Raw genomic sequence first — 16,930 nt, 5'->3', positions numbered from 1 at the left:
CTGAGACCGCAGCGATCCCCTGAGCACAAACATACAGTCGGACTCGACCATGCATCGGATCCATTCAGCCCTATAGCGTGTCCGTGGCAATCGCTGCGGCTTTGTCCTGGAAGGCAAGTGCCGTTTTTGCGTGCTGTAGTGTGATTCTTCTTTCGCTAAACTACCTGCGTGACACCCGGCAATTTCGGCTGGGAATCAATAAGCCCTTGAGGCCGTTGAGCGGTGTGCGTTTCGGCGTACCTGGGGTGGCGCCGAGTGCCGCGCCGCGCCGCGAGCGTCGCGAGAGCGCCGCGCCGATCGCGGCGCCTGCGGCGAGCGCAATGTGGATGACGTCGCCGCCGAGCCGTGACATTGGCCGCTACCGACTGGGAAGCCCTCGGCTCTGGGCGGTGGGCCCGGCAGCGCTGCTGTCGACATTCGGCAGCTGGGCCGATGTGGCGGAGTGGACTGTGGTCTGCCGCCAGCTGGCGATTGCTCGGTGAAAGGGACAGACTTGGGCAACTTGCTGTGGCGGCTCGCTTCTTCGGCTTGCTGGCGTCGTAGCACGGAACGGCACGGTTCGTGCTGCACCAAATACGGGCGACAATCGGTTGACTGTCAAAATCCTTTTAATTATGTGAAGTGCAGGTCAGAATTGAGTTTCGAGTGAGTCGCTTCCAAGATATCGGTAATCAGCTAACCAAAAGGTGAAGTAGGCGAGCGTGCCGTAAGGACACTGAGACAATGGTTTGATTCAATCTCCTAATCATCCGTATTTCTAACAAGCCTGGCATACCCGGAGCCCATTGTTCACGTACGACCCGAAGTCCACCAGCCGCGCATCCCTCCCCAGCACGCTGGGACCCGGCTTCCTCCCCGTCCTGGTCCGGAGCCTCACATCGACAATCATCACACAGCGGGAGGCGACGGCGTGACCCTCTGCACGGCGCACGCGCTGCCGCCCAGTGCACAGGTGCAGAGCCGGCGGGCGCGCGCATACCACACCGCACCACGCTCCCATAACTAACGCGGTCGGCTGGGCTGCATCTGCGCAGGTCACCGGCGCGAGGGTCAGCGTGTCGCGCCGGCGCGCGCTCGGCCGGGTAATTTGGGCGTCCCCTCAGCCGCCCCCTCCCGCTCCACTTCTCACCGGGCCGTCTCGCGGTGACCATTAGTCCCGCGCGCGCCGCTAATGCCATTCAGAGAGCGGCGGAGGCTGTCCGGCGCGGCGGTATCGCCAAAGCATCAGTGCCGGCTAATTTCACATTCAAATGATAAACAAATACCAAAAACGCGTGTAGAACACGCCGGATCGGGCGCGCAGGCATCCAATTATACCGGCGGCCGGATGGCCGTGTAATTACGTGGAATCAAAGCGATAGCCATCCAATGGACTTTGAAATAAGTAGTGAGTGCCGGCCGCGGGCGGTTCGCTTTCCTGGGTGCGTAACAGGGTGCAGTTAGAGCTCACCTGGCGGTGGCGGGCCAGGAGCGCCTCCAGGCAGCGCCGTCGCCGCTTTCGCCCGGCCGCTCTCACTGGACCCTCAGCGGCGCGGGGGATGACACCTGCCGGGCCCGTCCCTCCCGCAGCGTCGCTCGACGCCGGCGGCCACGTCCGCGCCCTAGCCTGACCCCGGCGCCGCCGACGCCGGTGACGGCGTCCCCCCGGTGCGCCGCCTGGGCGCGCCCGTGCGCGGCCTAGCCGGACCCATGATTTGTCCGTCCTAATGAGACGGTGCGAAAACAAGCGGGCCGGGCCGGCGGCGGGGTGCCGGCGCGTCACCGCCGGCCAGCGGGCCGCGCGCCGACAACAACAACCCTGCCGCCGCCACTGGCCGGCCGGAACCCACCGGCCCTGCCAGCCCGTCTCCCCGGTCGACCCGCCGCCGCCGTCGCCGTCTTCGTGGCTGGAGGTTGAGTGAGAGCATGGTGACGGGGGCAGGGGGGAAGCGAGGTTAGTTGGCTAGTTAATGGTGCTTAACGGCGCGCTCAATGCTGGTGTCATTTTGCGCTCGGAGAAGCAAGGTGGGGTGGGTGCTTCGGGTGTAAGCAAGCGTGAGTGATACAAGGTGTGTTCCGGCTATATTACCATGGGTTTTAGGGAGGCGCATTTCGCTACCTGACAGCTGGCAAACAGCTCTGAGCAGCTTCAGCAAAGAAAAGGTGGCGAAATGCTGTGGGGATCCTGTATATATTCAGACGCTTTGTATTGTGTAAGTCATATTAGACGTACATAATTCATGTGTACGGACACCGATTGGGAAATTGTGGTACTGACACGCAGTTCCAAGTTTGGAGCGGAGCCACCGAAATACATTTTGATTGATTTAAGTCGTTACCGGGGCGCAGTGACGCAGCGTTATTTCCAAAAATGAGCGATCTGTGGTTCGCAATGGATTTGCTGATCTCTGCCATGCATTACGAGATACTGGCCATCAATAAAACGTCGAAGGTGCCAAACGGGGGTGTTTTATTTATCTACGTGGATCATCAGCGCTTCGTGATTCTTTTTGTCAGGATAAGTGCCCATGAAATGAATAAACGATCAGCTCCCGAGTTATCACACCTCAATCGATCACCAGTTGTTAGGAAATATGACACAGGATGAGGCGCCAAGAAGACCGTGTCTCGCGAAAATCGCCTGTATTGAACGGACAATTATCGCACCGGAAGGGCTTCTTTTGTCTGCCGCGGCAATCGGCGGGCAGCGCGTGAAACCGTGACAAATTACGCCGGCCACAAGCTGACCCCAGGGTGGCACCGGTAACCAGTGGCGCCCGGCACCCGGAGGCAGCGAGAGCGAGAGGGTCAGGCGCAGATCATCGGAGCCAGGTAGAGCCGACAACAAAGGGCGTAAGGCGGCTTACAGAGAAAGGAAGGGACGTAATGGCCAGAGATCAGCGCGACCCGGGAGAGAATCGAGAAGAGTCCTCGCTATGAAGAGGTGATGGGGTTTCGGAGGAATCGATTCGGGTCGTTCTTTACAAGAATACAGAATCATTTTTCACGTCTGACGGTAGGCCATGTTTAAGGTGGACTTCCCGGGCTGACCTATCGCATTACGATACCCATGGGGCGAACATCCCGCAGATGAACGCTCAAGGAAACAAAGAGAGCGTCCAACAGATAAGAGGCAGGTAAATCAAAGCCTTGTTCTGCAAATACAGTTATAATGAAGCATACAAAGAACGAACCGTCCAACTGGAGATAAGGCGCCGAACGTTCGAATCTGGCGGACGGAATGCGGCCGGCACAGGCGGAAGAGCGGGTCGAACTCGACCGAACCAGGTCTGTTCTTCTGCGGCGAGCAAGCGTGAACCAGTTTTTATGCCAAAGTTATCGGGAATCGGGCCTGATGGCTCGAAGACAGAGAAGCTGAAGTTGGGCGACGAGGCCGCCCAGCCGGCCTTCCGTTTGACTTCGTGGCTGCGTTTGGACGGCTCTGGAAGTAGGTCTGATCGGGTTAGACAAACAGCCACAGGTATGAGAAAGCTGACCAATTGACACTCTCGCTCATATCTGAGGCGTCTTGCCGTTCAATCACGGCGATTGTTTCACTACACGGCGCCACGATCAATGACAAATAGCCGTTCAGCGCAGTTTTTGTTCTGCTCCTGAATGAACGTTTGACATCAGACATTGCTTTGTGATAGCTTCAGCTGTGTGCAGGTTGTCTCAGAAGCATCAGGCACCAGCAAACAACACCCGGCAAATGCAACAATGTCATCAGATATAGTCTGGGGACGTGAACTCCGCACCGACCCATTGCACTTGCAGTCCAATTTCGAGCCCATGACGGCACGGCCGTCGTGTCCGGGCTACTGAGCAGATCTCGCTGCCCTGATTGGCACTCCATGAGATGGCCGCGGTGTCAGCGTCCGATCACCAGGCAGCCCCGAGGGCTCGCTGGCTCCGGCCCATCACCTAGGAGGAGGGGGGGGGGGGAGCAGGTGCGAACGCAGGCGACACGTGCGCTTCAGAAGCAGGTCTGGTTTTGAGCGCGCTCGCCGGTCTGAATGCTCGGCAGGGATTAGCGACTTCTGCTGCGATGTAAATATGGCACGAAGGTTTCGCAGAACATCTTGTGAGACAAGTGATAATGGGCAACGATGAAAACGGGAAACTTTCCCAAGAGCCGTAGCGCTACACGCTAAAACACTCCTATTTCCAACCTGCAGCCCAGACATATTCCTCTACAGTGTTTTGCTTTGATTCTTTTTATCTGGAGCAAAAATGATGGAATGAATTCCAACCTCCATTCGTACTTTTACGAAATAGATGACGGAGATAACATGCCAGGAGGTGTTGCACTGCATATTTTTTCACACTCCGCCTCCGCCGTTTGATCGATGTTTGGTATGCTCCAGGAAACTCCGGGGCCTCCTGTCCCAGGTTAGTGGAGCGAATACGCGACCGCCACCAACCAGCAGTCGATTTATAAAGCTAGGATGGCCTCATAAGCCAGTGATGATGATGGACAAAAGAGACAATGAATCATGGATAAGAAGAGGGCGATGAAATAGGATTCTGGAGGCCGAAACAGATCGTTGATCTCAATCTACTCTACAGGAAGGTCCTATCAGGGCTAGCAATTAGTGTTTTGATTCCGAGCCGCTGTAGGGTTCATCTCTGACCCTCGGCAGACAAGACTAGCCAGCAGCTCCGGAGTTCGAGGCCCAGCTGGAACTCTCAACCCCCGGGCAGATCTCTACCCAGCAGTCCTAATGATCACAGTCGTTGGGCCTGGAGACCGAACCGACCTTCATTTATCATTGCCGTTCGGCTGGCCACCGCGCCGTCAGATTTGCGAACGACCAACCCACCAGGAGACAGCCCTTTGCCCCAGCGGCTGACATGTTGACGGTAAGCCCTGGCCAGCCTGTCCACAGAGAGCGCTAACGGATATCGCCCTTTTCAGTCAGTTATGTGCTTGCCCTACTCTCCCATAATCCGTTCGAGTTGTGGCTGCAACCTGCCGCTGTTCACGCCGTCTCCTTTGGCAGCCAACAGTTCTCGTTTTCACGCTGCCGTCTGTCCGCTTCGTGACTGGCCTCTGCGTCCACCCGCACCGTTTGCCGGGCCTTGCGTCTGCCCTCTGCCCCTGTCGGCCTGCTATACCTGTGTCTGATTTGTGCCTGACCTGTGTCCTGTCTGACTCATGTCTGCGCTCTGTCCCAGCCGTCGCCTCAGACCGCATGGTCTCTGCCCCTGCAGCCTCCCAGCCGCCGGCCCAGCTTCCCCTCTTTCCTCCTCTGCCGTGGCCGGCCGCCGCGCGCCGGCCGGTAGCAGTCGGCCCGGCCGGCGGCGAACCCCGCGGACCAGCCCAGTCCGCGGCGCCGCAGTGCCGGCCGGGCGTCCGGAGGAGGCGGGAGGCACGCGCGAGCTGTCCGAGTGTGGAGCACGGTGCGCTGGTGAGAACGGTGTGCTCTGCTGCTGAGTGGCGAGCCGCCGGTGAGCGTCCCGCGAGCTGGCACGGACGGCGGCGTGGAGACAAACTGCGGCTCCCGTTGATTGCACGCGCAGGAGGTGGTGCGCCGGTGTTGCGCGAGAGCACGAGCGCGCAGTTGGAAGACGAGCGGCGGGGACGGGGCGCGAGCCCGTGGCGCCAGACAGGTGGTGTCGTTGCTGAGGGCCTGCAGTCTGTACAGCTGTGGTGCGGAGAACACGAAAGGCCCACGCGGGTCCGTGAGCTCGCGGCTGCGTGGAGCGAGCTTCTTCAGAGCGCGTCAACACCGGCATCTCATCTCGTGTGTCACCACACGGAACGGTGAGTCACCTCGGGGTGCCGTCTTGCGCGTGCTGAACGATAGACTTTGGGTAACCGTGATATCTTCTCACACCGTCCTTACGGCTAAAATTGCATCGGCGTGGTTTGGAACTCGGTGCCTTGGCGGTCTGTGGGGCAGTGCTGGGTCGGTGTTTAATTAATCTCTGCCTATCCCGTACGGTCTGCGTGCCTCTCTCTCATTCGTTGTCCGTGGCACTGCGATAACATCAGTGGCGATTACAATTCCCGCTGGCTATTTCACTAGCTGGTTATTTAACTTATCAAAAGTTTGTGCAGCGGCATTAGCTTGCTACCAAACTGGAATGCTGCAAAAGGATGCATGCATTTCGTTCAGATGTGATGATTCCCAGTGCTGGCGGATTGCCAGGCGCGGACAATGTTAATGACTTGTTATGGAGCATATGAGGCAAGTGGGCGTTTAAGTCGCTTCGAAGTACACTTGAGGTGATAATGCAATTACCATTTCCGCGTATCCGTAATCTTAAACCTAAGCCGATTTCTCCTGTAAGATGGCGGGAATGCTCACTGAAATAACGCACGTAGTGAGCTGGATGCACTCGGGTGTTTCGTTTCATGCCTTATAATGCGCGCTGGTTTGCACTCAGATGCAGTCCGGGAGCCGAAATGGCGATTACGTCCGGTCGTGCTTTGCGTGTGTACTGTTGACTTTTCGGACGTTTTTCACTGTTAGGTGAATGGCAATGCAACATGAAAGACGCTTCTGGAGCACGCACAATGAGTGAGGCCCTTCAATTGTCCGAATTCGAGTAATACCCAGCTGTGCTGTTCACCACCGGACACTATCAGTGACTCGTAAAACTGCATGTAGGTCCTGTAAAGCCATGCTTCTCCATTCCTTGTTGCATAGTGAACTCCGTTGGTTACCGGGCCCATAACATTACTCCACACCGGCTTAGCGTAGATGACGCCTGATGGCTGCCTGTGACAGCCGGCATTTACCCGCCTCTGCATTCCGCGGACACGCTGTGTGCGTGTGAGCTCTGTGAAAATCCCTCAGTGGGCTGCAATCACTCCCCTAGTCGGGGTCATCACTCTCCCATAACCCCGGCGTGACCGAAAGCCCTCGAGGGGCTTGGGGAAGGCACGCGCACGTTCGGTCGCCGCGTCATTTTTCGTTCCCACGCCGCGTCAGATTTACCGACAAACGGACAGCACTCTGCGACTGAAAAAGCGACCGAGCCCATATATGGTCACAGGTTTTATTGGGGTTACCTGTCTTTTACGGTCTCGGAATCCAAACACATTGTTCTCCGATCCCTAATGTTCGGATGAGATCATAAACCTCACGCGTCAGCCACCGAGGGCAGCAGGCGCGAGACAGGCTCCGCCCTCACGCGCGCCGTCGTCTGTTTCACTTTGCGCTCAATCGCGCCCCGGGCACGACTTAGCGCAGCGCGTGGAGGTGGCTCCGGCGCTGGAGGAGGTGGAGGTGGCTGCGGCGCGGGACGCCGCCAGACGAGCCTGTCCGGAATGCCGCCGCCGTGTTTTGAAGGCGGGGCGCTCAAGACTCGGGAGCCCAGCCTTCGCGGTGAATATCCACGCGGTGTTTGATGCACAACGGTCTGAGGTGATTTCGGGCTACCACTTCCAACATTAAGCCTTAGTCGTGGTGCAAAAGATGGATGTTTTGGGTAGTTAGCTTATGGTGATGGACAGCTTTTTACCAATCCATCCCAAGCCCCTTGCGTATTTCAGAGATAGCCTGTTGCTGTTTTCATTCTTTGCAGTAATCTCAGGGAGTTACTCAGCACGATGGAAGCTTTCCTCGTATGGTGTCAAGTGTATTAGTTGCGCGCTTCAAAACAACGTTCTCGCAGCTTACATCCCAAGTTGATTGCATAATGCTGCTCATTGGCTTGAAAGCTGCCATTGCTGTAACCAGAGTAGAAGGTTCCAGTGGAACACGAATGCGTTGAACTGTTCAACAAACCTGAGGCGTCCATGCAATTTGTCAAATTATGTGAAGTGGTGGCGAATGGACAACTTTGTTTTTGGCCAGCTACAGGCATGAAATACTTGAGGATGGTACGGAAAGGACACTAGAAACTGAAGTTCCGATTTCCTGTCTACTCGACGAACGCATGCAACAGCTAGCTAATGCGTCGCGGAGTCATGGCACTGTCATAAACTTGTCGAAATCTCAGCCAGTCGGCTGGAACCGACCCCAGCTGTTAATATCGTTTTCGAGGGTCCTGGTGGTTCAGTGAAAGGCCATATAATTATTGTCGACGTAACCGTAGATCAAATGTATGCGTCATAAATTAGACAAGCGAGTTTCACTCAGTCACTTTAATACCATATAACGGAAGTAGCACCGTCGATCGTGAAGAGCAGGGCCTGCTCTTCACTCCGAGCAGCTCACTCCGAGAAGACGCCTGGCGTCTTCTCGGAATGAGCTGCAGTGGCGTACCTGATTTGTTTGCTGTTTAGCGGTAACACGTCTCTCACGGTGTGTGACGAGTGGGGTCACAACAGACTTGGGTGTGGTCACCGCTGACCTCACAGATAATGCCAAAACGTAAGTGAACAGAGACGGGTGACTTTAGGAAGCCTCACGAATGAGCCCATTAATACGCTGAAATATCTCCCTTTATTTTTCATGTGCTAAGCAGGCAAAAGTGTAGAGATGTGAAACCTCGCTGACATTTCAAAATAATATTCGAATATTAACTGACTTCAGGCCTGGGGAGACTTGACAATTGTAAGCTGAGTCGATACTGTTGCAGTGAGCCGCGTTTTAGCAATCGTGACCGAAGTGCTGCGAATAATGAAAATATGCTTGGCACGAAATGGTCACAGTGAACAGGGCGCATACCTGCTTGGCTTTCACGGTCTTTCGCTATAGGCCTCATCACCTTGTTTTCGGGGTGGTTTTCTTAGCGCGTGGTTTGATTGGTCGCCCTCCGGTTTACTGCTGACACGTCCACCGTTCGGACATTGCTGAAACATCACTTGCTGACTTCTAGACGTACACCTGCCGCACCGCGCAGCTGGTTCCGCGTCTTCGCCTGATCCAGTTGATGAGGCCTGACATGAGTTGTTGAAAGGGCAGGAAAGGGCGGGACCCGTACTATGCGTGTGGTCGCACTTGCCAGTTTGCACACATCGACCCAGACTTGCCGATGCGATCGTGCACTTCTCCCGCCGTCAAAATGCGTTGGGCTCACATTGCTGCAGCGTGTGGTGAGACGTGAGATCCGAACGCGGTCCCAACATGCGTTCTCACTTTTTGCAGTTTGAGAACTTTGCGCTTGCTCTTGCCAATGGTGTGGAGAGGTGAAATGATGACAACATGGCGGAACTTCATGCAAATGTAGTTTGACCCAACAACTTGCATGCAAATGTCTGGACATCACTACATTGCTTATTGAGAATAGCAACATTTTTACAACTGCGAATTTGCAAACCAGTCACAGGCGCGACAAGCCGGTATGCGTCGAGCCGGTCCGGGCCGGGCCGGGCCGCTGGAGCTGAAGTTTTCCGGTTGGCGTTAAGACTCGTGGGGCCTGCGGCTTCACTCGTAACAATGCCGCCTGATGACATTCATTTGGAGTTCCCCGCGTACCATGCTCGTGAGAGACATGCCTTATTTCTGTCCGGAACTACTTGAGCGTGGTGCGCAATCTCCTAGAATCGCTGTTGTTTGAATGTCTTTTTTTCTGTGTGTCTATCGTATTTGAATGTCTTCTATCTCACCATCTCAAGCTCAATAATGACGTGTGACAATCAGGCTGAACAATACCCTATTGAATGTCCTGTGGGGATTATTCCTGTCGAATACTCGTCACTGGGTTAGTTAGATGGAAAGTTGCGGCATGCGTTCGTAAAGCATTTGGTACCTTGCGTTGGGCCGGGAGTTCCCTCGTTACACTGACGAAGGCCAAAGATGAAGTGGAAACTTGGTAACATTCCATTTATTCGAGCTTTGTCATTGTAAACGCTGTTTTTGGTACAATTGCTGCATTGGCCTTACTGGGAAGAACACATGTGGACAACCCATGGTAGATCGAGAAATCCTTTTAACAACAGCGGGTCTCACATGCTCTGTTTTTCACCAAAATAATATACCCTACATATAATGGGCTGAGTGGGGGATTCAACACCGTATTTGGGGAAGGAAGCTCAATTTACGCCCATCCCGAAAGAATATACCGGAGGACTGGTTTGCCTGTTTTGCCCAGTTTTTTTTTCTCGCTTAATTGCCGTCTTTATTGTAGCAACTATGTATTTTATTCAACCTGGCTATGAATCCCGCCGAATGTAAAACAGGAGTATCGAGGCCGACTGCACTGCACATCTGAGCCGTGATCAAAGATAACCGGGGTTTAGCCGTGCCTGGGCATATCATACGTTTTTGGCTAGTCTCAGTAAACAAATATGACCCGTCGCATTTCAGGTACCCGTGCTCTTGCTGCCACGCTGCAATCTTCTTAATGATGGCAGGGTCATAAGCCATAATTATCAACCCAATCTCGTCAGTTATTAGCCGTCACGTCATTACCAAGTCATAAATCTCACCGAGCTTCGATTTGATTGGAAACCGTTCACATGGCTGCGTCGTGCCAGGGCTCATATTTCCACATCAGACACCCGCAAACCGCCCGGCGGAGCGCCGTTAGCCTCTCCCCCCCCCCCCCCCCCCCCCAGGTCTCCCTCCCCATGTGAATATCTCGCGCCGCTGTCGTGCCGCCGCTGCCCACCCCACACCCCTCTCGGCGGCGCGACGGCGCGGCGGCCGCAGATCGACGGCGCCGACGCGCGAACGCGGTCGGTCGCGTCGGTCGCGCCAACTTCCAATAATCTGCGCGCCTATGACAAATTAATGCGACACACCGGTGGCAGTCGGCCGCGCAGCCAGCGCCGCCGGCGCGGCATTAAATCACGGTGCCCGCGGCCCTGTTGAGCGGCTGAATAATTCATTCGGCTGCTGGAAGCGGCCGACTGGCGGACGCATTATACCTGCGCCTGTGTTTACCGAGAGCGGTGGGCGGTCCCGGGAACCCAGCGGGCCGCCGAGGCCGCGCGGACCGCGGTCCTGACGCTCGGTCCGCGCCTCCGGACCCCGCCGCACCGCCGCCCCGGGCCAGAGGGTTGATCATCAGACCCCAGCGGTCCGTACCGTACCCCGGTGCAGGGGGTGGCAGTTGAGTTCCACCGTACCATACACCGGGGTAAGGGCGGGTCGCTGGGTTTTACTTGGTGGGCAGGCACGGGAGTCGAGGGGAGGTCGTTGGGTCGTAGTTAACACCCTACTGCGGAGTAGAGGGCCGGCCGTTGGGCTTTACTGATACCCCACACCTTAGCAGAGCAGTGTCAGTCCCTGAATTTTACTGGCACCGTGCACCGCAGAAGACGGTATTTGATTGGTTTTCACTGATCGCGTTCACTGGAGTTGAGTGTCGGTGGGTGAGTTTCACTGATAGCTGACACCAGATTAGAGTTTTTAGTTGGGCTCTGCCTGTCCCGAACCACCGACGCCATGCTTCACCGATCCCAACCCCCTCGGCCTCCTAGATCTTAATGGTTCATTTTGTGGCCTTTTAACGGCTTGAGCTCTTGTAACTGGCACCGAAACCAGAGTGGCTTGACTGACCTCATGGGCACCTGGCCCGACATCGCTAGAAGATCGGTCGTCACATCCTACCGGTCCTCGACAATGGACGAAAATGTATTGTACGATGTCGCCGGCGCATAACCGCAGACCAGAAGATCGCCCAATGGATAGCAGGGCTCCGAAGTTTGAGGAGAAGATCGCCCAGTGAACAGCAAAGCATCAAAGTTTGGGGAGAAGATCGCCCAATGGACAGCAAAGCTCCGAAGTTTGGGGTGTGGTTGGGTCCGTGCACGTCCGCCCCCGATTGATCCAATGGCCAAATGATCTGGCGGGGATGAGAACCGTTGCGCAGGAGGGCGTATGGGTGGTCTCATTACGGGACCAGTAAGGCATGCATGGTTAGATGACAAAGACTGTGGCATTTAGAATGTGTCGTTCCGCCCACCACCCGCCGTGTTTCGGCCAGCGTATCTTTCAAACGATGTGAACAACTCGCCAAACACCATATACGTTGGAAAAAGTGTTGCGGATACGCCCAGTGCATATAGATGTGGCATGATACGACTTTGCGATGTCTCCACAGCAGATGGAATTAGTTGTGAATTTGTACGCGAATATGTGTTTGTATTTGTTCGATCGAAAGTCATCCGCGAGGTGGCTTTTCAGGTCTTTGGATCGTTGCAATGTTCGTTGGTTTCGGCTCATTACATCACTCATTCGCTACGACACATTACAAAAGATGGTGTAAAAGACGATGCTACAAAACATGCTATGAAATACGATATTACGAACCAGACTATAAAACATGATACCATAAAGTATGATGTATCGATTGCGTTACCATAAGAGACGATACGATAAAATAGTATGCCATAAAATACATATTTATGAATGGCGGCTGGTTGCGAATGAAGAGAGTAAATACGTGCCAATCTGTGTGTCAAAAGTTTGCAGCTAGATTACGGTGGGCGTTTTTGAGAGTTTACTCCTTTTTTGTTCAGGGACGCAACGTTTCGGCCAGATAACTACCCTCCGGCGATCGTCAGGTGTTTTGGAGTCCTTAGACGGGCTGGATGATGTTTGGCTTTCTGCCATGTCCTTCCTGGTTAGCTCAGTTGGTAGGACACTAGACTCGTAGTCGGACATCCCACGTCCAAATCACAGACATCTTAAGGAAAGAATTCGGTTTGTGAGGTGAACGTAGCTGAAAAATTGACACCAAGAACTCCATAACACCTGGCGACGGCCGGAGAAGCAGCTGACCGAAACGTGTAAATACGAACACATCAGACGAGGGGATTGCTCGAGCAATTATTTCCCCCGTGGAACTCACGCCTCGTCTCAATCCTTCGTCAAACGCCTGCTTCTTGCTCAGAGGGTTCAACGTGATCGTGCCGCGGCAGTACGAGGGTGTAGACGTCACCACTCTGTGTGACGTCACCCCAGCTACAGGAGGTGGCGTGGTCTAAACGCCCACTACTGGACGGTTATCCCTGGTCACACTCATTTGCCAGAACTATGATATAACTGTCAGTTTAACGTGGATGTATGAGTGCTAGACTGCAGCTGGTGGCCTTTAATCATGCATGTAGTGCGTTCTCGCTTTCAATGACAGGAAATGTGTAATTACGTATTGCCAAGGCGCTTGGACATGATGGCCTGGCTGGAATGCACCAAATGACTCCTTCATTCAGCAGCTGGATAACTTCATACTGGCGTCTTTATCGTGCGTACAGCTAGGACGTGATCTTTTACAGCGGCTCGATAAGGAGTGACATTTATCGTCGGAAAACTACTTGTGTCTTCCTTGTCCGACTTGTTACGAAAATATTGGCTGATTGAAACGAAAAGTAGCGGCCTGTTTTAAACATACAACCGATCGACAGATTGGAGGAATCAAGTCACGGCTTAACCGCCAGCTGATTATAAGCCAGCTGCAATGTTAGCATGGTATAAACATCACCTGTAATGGCTTCAACGCCTGATTTATGTATGCAATGCCCTCTGCAGAGAATCGTCGTTTTTATGTGTACTGAGATAAAATGACACATATTTTCGGCACATGACCTCCGCACATTTAGTATGAAATATCATACGTGGTCACCATACGACCAAATTTTATCACAAATGCCGTGCTGCCCGTTCCTTTGGCGGCCTGAAGCAAAACAGCTAAGTGACACGTCATGGCTTAAAGCTCAAGCTACTCGTGGCCCATTGGACCGCTGGCTGTCGCCGCGACCTGGGCTACGCGAGGAAGCTACGTTGACGCTCCCCCCCCCCCCCCGAGGTTGACTTCGGGAACTGGATTTTGGGCACTGCAGGTCGCATAACGCGCACCGCGTACCGCACGGCGCACGGCGCACGGCACATGGCACACGGCGTACGGCGCACGGCGCACGGCGCACGGCGCACGGCACACGGCATGCGGCACACGGCGCACAGCACACGGCATACGGCACACGGCACACACCGCACGCCGCACACCGCACACAGGAGACCGGAGACCAGAGACCAGAGACCAGAGACCAGATATTGGAGGTCGACCTCTGTGGACCAGGGTCATGAATACTGGGCCCCCGCGACTGGATTGTTTAGGCTGCAGTCGTAGGACTTGGCCCTGGAGACCGGCCTTGTGAGACCGGATTCCGAAGACCCCACCCTGGAATCTTGGAGTCGGCAGCGGTTTGCTATCGCTGTTGTCGCAAGCACTGGTCCAATGAGCAGCGTTCCCTCCGCCCTCCCTCTGCTCCCCCCGCTGATGGACTAGTTTCGGACCGCTGTGAGCTGTTTGGCAACTGCAAGTGGGCTGCGGGGTGCTTGTCGCTGGTGAAGCAACACTCACTAATACCCCACAACACAACAGCACACACACAACACGACGGAGTTGGCGAACATGTTTTTTTTTTGCACTCAGCGGCCTCTGTGAGGTGACAGGTTGTTTAATGAAGAGTATGTACGGCAGCGACGGGTTCTTGATCACCAACGAAGCGTCTTTTGTTTTTGTTGATCGATCATTAGATTATCAGAACTTATCATTTTCTTTCATCACTAACGAGTTTGAGAATTCCTTGAGACGCTATTAGTTGCCATATATTTAGCCTGACATGCACTCTAACCCCACAGTTTTCAGAAACGCAGTCATATTTTTTTGGAGGGGGAGGGGGGTTTGGTGGACCAGCCGTCAGTGAACCGGTGACCCGCCGCCAGTCGCTGCTGGTGGACCAGCCGTCGGTGAAGCGGTGACCCTCCGCCAGTCGCTGTTGGTGGACCAGCCCTCACTGAACCGGTGACCCGCCGCCAGTCGCTACTCTGCGCGATACGAGGAACATCACCCCGACCGAATACAAGATGGCAGGCTCACAACGTTTTGCAGTGAGCTGTCGTTAATATAGGTGACTTCGTTGAGAATCATGCCGTGTTCTAACAGCTGAACCGTGTTAATGTCACTGCCCTCACGGATGTCAAATCCCTTGTCATAACACCCTGTCATCATATGCAGGACGACCACTTTTTGTTCTGTGATGTCCGTGATAGCCGAACGGTAGGCAAAGAAAGGCTACGTATGCTGCGCTCTCTATATCTGATCATCATTACAGATCTTATTAAGTCTAATTTACATGTTTTGCGTGCTGTTCCGTGATGGTCCAGTTGAGGAGTAGGAATGCATACGTAAAACGTCTGTTGTTTTGGTGCAACGCCCAAAAATACGCGTACGAAACAATCAATGTTCATACATCTCGACGCTAACAGATCCTCACGTTTGATCTCCGAATACCAACCTCACGCCATCGCTACACCCCGAACTTTCCCCACCAACGCGATAAGAGAACTCATCTGCGTGCTTTCCGGGAGAACATGCCACCTTAATGACCGGGTCGTGACTTATCTGGGTGTCATCAGCGTCCATCCGATCCCTTTTATTTACCTTCCCCACCACTAATTGACCTGCAGTGGCCCCGCCGGTCACCGCGGCGGCACACGAGGGCCTCCGAGAGGACGCCTTGTACCTCGCGTCGACGATGCTCCGAAGCGATTGCATGGCCGCATCGGCCGCCGAGGCCGGGGGATTCCGCGCCGGATTTCGACCGCTGATTGGATGGCATGGTCGCTCCAAGTGGGCAGAAACACGCCGCTGGGATCGGTGACCGGCGCGGGCGCCGCCATCGGGCGCCCTGACCTCGATCGGATGACATGACCTCGTGTATGACGCGGGTGCCGCGCCTCGGGCAGTGCCACGGCATTGTGAGTGCTGTGCGCCACCAAGTTTGCGGTTGCGTTGATCGAATCTGTTGCGTGGTCGGCCGTGTGTGAGGTGGTTGTCCATTTCATTTTGAGACGTTGGAGTCACGGCTTCCCCTTGAAGCTTCTGCCACGCCGCTGAGAAACCGCATCTCCCCAGAAATGCGTAAGGACGCCCCAAGTGAGGATCGAACCCATGACCTCCCTGCCAGACTGACACCCTGCGACATCGTGTCGTGCCTGGCCGCTGTACCGCCCTGAAGTGAGGCTTCCCCGTGTGCAACAGACTCTGTACGCCTCCCTTGGGCGAGCATCCGTGTCGCCTGCAAACGAGCCTGCTTTCCCATGGTGACGTCACCCTGAGCGATCACGACCTCTCCCCTGCACCCCTGGCCGGAGCGGCCGCAGACCAGCTGTCGCGCCGTCCGCAGAGGCGTCGTCGGCGCGCCGGCGTCCTCCGCTGCCCGCTGCACCGATCTGGTGATACGGCCGGGCTGGACGCGACCACACGGGCTCACAAAGCCCGGTAACAAGTGGCCGGGTGCTCGACCTGGCCTATCAAGATGGAGGTCGTGCCAGCCCTTAATCACGAGATTCGGCGGAGGAGGGCCCGACGGTGGCCGCGGAGCAGCGCGCTAGAGGCGACGGGAGTGGCGCCGACTTCGGCTGGTGGTTGTGTGACAAGGAAGGCTGGGTCGGTCGCCATTTTTCACCGGCGATAGGACGGTGATGGGCGTCGTGTACTTGTAAGCATTCTGGAAAACAATGGGTGGACTGATCCCGCGATGTCCGATTTTGACAGTTTTCTGTATTTTAAATGGGGTGCCGACGGCCCGTGCACTAGATCCGGCACGAAAACAGAAGGCTGAAGCTTTTACTCACTCTGCCATATTTGAACTCGGCTAGCCTGAATTGAGGCCGGCACCAGTGCATTTGCTCTGTTCCATGTCGCGTTATGACAGCGAGACCAGATGGGAGTAGATGACTATTTCAGCATGATTTTGATGCCCGGGACGCCATTTTGAGCTGTTGTGTCGTCGAAACTTGGCAGCGCGATGCTTCCGTTACTCGTTCACAGTGGACAGACACGGACTCTGACTCTGTTTCTCTGCCGCCAGATGAAGAAGGCCAATGTTGATGCATTATGTGCCACATCCCTCGCTTGACATAAGACGGGGATGTCGCGCAATGCGATACTCGAGAACAAAACTTTTCCTTACCATAATTAATTGGATTTTCTTATCAGGAGGTTCAGCCTGGCAGCCCGTGTAATAAATGCAGAAAGATGGCTGCAGCCGGATGCCAGCAGGTGTTGATGAACAAAAACGACCTCCAATGGTTCGTTCGTA

General features: G+C 55.0%; 1 protein-coding gene across 1 annotated transcript in view; it reads left to right on the top strand.

The window, feature by feature from the left end:
- Positions 1 to 5,336: 5,336 nt before the first annotated feature.
- Positions 5,337 to 16,930, top strand: part of LOC119094326 (irregular chiasm C-roughest protein-like) — a 34,111-nt gene continuing 22,517 nt past the window's right edge. The window contains exon 1 of the mRNA XM_037217394.1: positions 5,337 to 5,746. The gene's annotated coding sequence lies outside the window, so the exon portion shown is untranslated. The remainder of the gene's footprint in view (positions 5,747 to 16,930) is intronic.

This window comes from Pollicipes pollicipes, unplaced genomic scaffold (assembly GCF_011947565.3).
Source record: "Pollicipes pollicipes isolate AB1234 unplaced genomic scaffold, Ppol_2.1 Scaffold_4002;HRSCAF=4701_pilon_pilon_pilon, whole genome shotgun sequence".
Taxonomy (NCBI): Eukaryota; Metazoa; Arthropoda; class Thecostraca; order Pollicipedomorpha; family Pollicipedidae; genus Pollicipes; species Pollicipes pollicipes.
This window is presented reverse-complemented; position numbering and strand designations above follow the sequence as displayed.